Source organism: Capsicum annuum, chromosome 10, assembly GCF_002878395.1.
Source record: "Capsicum annuum cultivar UCD-10X-F1 chromosome 10, UCD10Xv1.1, whole genome shotgun sequence".
Classification (NCBI taxonomy): domain Eukaryota; kingdom Viridiplantae; phylum Streptophyta; class Magnoliopsida; order Solanales; family Solanaceae; genus Capsicum; species Capsicum annuum.
Window position 1 is genome coordinate 213,335,213 of NC_061120.1, and position 3,434 is coordinate 213,338,646.

Here is a 3,434-nt window from a genome sequence, read left to right on the forward strand (position 1 = left end):
ATTCAATTTCAAACTGAATTTAATTTGAAAAATAATATTTCTAAATTTCAAACACCGAATCAAAATTTAGCTAATTAATTTTTTTTTAAAAAAAATTCAATATTAGAACATCAATATGTGTTTGGCCAAAGTTGCAACAGTGCATTTGGTATTCTTTTTTAACCTTCTACTACAACTCAAAAATATTTAGTACATGATTAAAAAAATAAATTAAAAATACTTTCTCCATTGCATTTATGTATCATCATTTTTTTTATCCGTCTCAAAAAGAATATAATCTTTCCTTATTTGATAACTATTTAACGACACAATTTCACTTCTATCTTTATTGGTCCCACTTAATTAAAAAATATATATATATAGTAGCACATTTTTGATAAAGAACAAGTTGGTAAACATTACCAAGTCTTTCCTTATTTCTTAAATTCCGTACCTGATCAAATGACGACGCATAAAATGAGACGGAGGGAGTATAAAATTATACAAAACTATGAAAATCGTAAAATAATTTATTTAACTTGGATAAAAGAATCCTTGTAAGAATAACGAAGTAAGGACTTTTTATGAAACGAAAATTATAATTGGCACGAAGGATTCTGTTTGTTTTTTATACTATTTCGAATAGCTTTATCATTTTAGTCAGTTAAATAATCATATCAGTTTTACTGATTTATTTAATTAAAAATAATCACTATTTTTTTTATTGAGATAAAATAATTTTTCTCTTACAAAACTTTGAGACTAATCTAACGTTTGACAATATATTCTAATTAATTTTTTAAAAAATATCTTCAAAAAATTGTTTTGTTATGAAATTCACCATATTTTAAAATTTTATACTTTATATATTTTAATCTTTCAAAAATATGTCTCACGATTATTTTTGAAACTTTCATTTATAAAACTTCCAACTAAAAATTTAACAATTTTTTAGAAATAATACCTTATCGAACTGATCATTGATAGCGTAAGTAGTGATGAAACACAAATATATATGTTAAATATGATTTTTGTGCTAATTATAATAATAAAATTTTAACATGACTTGATTTCGAGTTAAGTGTGAAAAAAAACAAATGTAAATGATCAACATAACTAAGTTGGAGTGTTCGCAGATCAATTTGAATCAATTATTGGTCAAAATTAAAAGTAAATCAATATAGTTGACTTACAAATTACTAAGACCAAATCAAATAATATATTTATCAATTCGATTGTCATCGGTTTGAATTTGAGTTGGTCTGGTTGTTTGATTATTAATTATGTATACACAACAAAAAAAAATATTCAAAATAATAAAAGGACAACAATTCATTTTTACCAAAAAAATAAATAAATTCATATATTACCACATTAAATAGTAACATGACATAATCTAATACAAGATATTTAAATTAAAAATAAATTTGATGAAAACAAATACATACGTACGTACATCTATATCTATAATCTATAATATATTAAAAGTGTGAAGACCCTTAGAAAAAGTGATTTAAACTTTTTACTCTTCATTAAAATACTCTTCTTTAGACAAAACTATCTTTACACTATTTTTTTAATTTATTATTTAATTATTGTTTATTATATTAACGAGTATTTCTAAAATATATGGGACTCCTAAAATATATGGTAGGAGAATTAATTAATATTTTTCTTTCTACTAGACTTTCTAAAATATATGGGATTCCTAAAATATATGGTAGGAGAATTAATTCATATTTTTCTTTCTACTGTTTAATTAGAAAAATACTCTTAAAATAAGACTTTATTAAGGAAATACTTCTGTAAATTTGGAGATGTACGTTAAACTAGAGAACAAACCGATTTATCTGTTGGAGAATATGATTGATGTCTATCTAACTTGATTCGATTGCATGTCTAAATTGGTGGATGCTTGATTTTCTAACCCTCAACTTCTTCACTATTTTTGTCAGCATAATAGAATTCAACATGTGAGTATATATGTATCTTTTTTGTTGTCATTCAAAATGATTCTTTGGGGTCAGAATTTTCACTCAGGTAAGAATTAGTTGAGTCAAAATCTAAGCTTTGTGATCACTATTATATTATTTTATAGTTTACAGGTCGTAGATGAATGTCGGTTGCCTTTGAAGAATTTCTTGAGTAAAAGTTAGTTTAATTGTATTGTTTTGATATCTTTATTATCTTATTGTTTTATTTTAATATACAAATGCTAGATGAATGTGGGTCGACTTTAATTTTTTTTTAGGAAAATGTTAGGTTTAATTGTATTATCGTAATAATCTGTATTAGTTTGTAATCTTGTGGTAGTTTACAGTTCGTAGATGAATCTCGATCGGCTTTGAAAATTTTTTGTATGTAAAATTTAAGTTTAATTATATTATTTTGATATCACTTTTATCGTATTATTTTGTTGCAATTTACAGGTGATAGATCAATGTTGGTTGGTTTTGAGAATTTTTTTTATGTAAATGTTAAATTTAGTTGTATTATTTTGATATCTCTATTATCGTATTATTTTGTTATTGTTTACAGGTGGTAGATGAGTGTCGGACGACTTTGAGAAATTTTTGTATGTAAAGATTAGATTTAATTGTATTATTTTGATGTCTCTATCATTGTATTATTTTGTTTAATTTACAGATGGTAGATGAATCTTGATAGACTTTTAAAAATATTTTTGGTAAAAATTAGGTTTAATAAATAAATTCTCCATCTTTACATACTCAAAAGATATTAAATTTAATTATTATATTCATCGTTATTATTTAAACAAATATCCTATTTAATGTAATGTTTGAACTCATTAAAGTAAGGTAAACGCGTAAGGCGCATACACCTAAACTAGTACACACACACATAGAGAGAGAGAGAGAGATGTAGACACTTTAAGTTGTCCCGAAAATTTACTTAAACCCCTCAACTAAGGTCTGTACCTATCAGGCTCCTAGCCCACTCGAATTTTGATTCAATCAGGCTTTTTTTGTCTACATGGCACTCCGCGTGTTTTTCACTCAATAGGGGTGCGTGAGGAGTGAAATTTTTACTAAATCACGAATAAAAACGTGTCAAGTGGCACTGAGGACCCCAAAAAAATTTTAATAAAATAAAATTTTAAAAAAAGGCTCCCACCCCTATCTGATACCCCCCCCTCCTCTTCGTCTTCTTCTCCCACTCCCCTCCATTTTTTCTACTTTTTTTCCTCTTTTTTTCTTAGTTTTGAATTTATGTTTGAATTTGATTTGAAAATTTTTTGTTCTTAGTTCGATTTCATTCTTAATTTTTTTCCGCCATTAATTTGCGGGAAAAATGTAAATTCATTTTTTTTTACAAATCAATAAAATTGTAAATTTAATTCAAAAAGAAAAATTAAAATGCGATTTTCATAAATCAATAAGCTATTTCATCTTCCTCAATCCATTTTGATTTTTCTCCATCTCATTTGTCTTTGT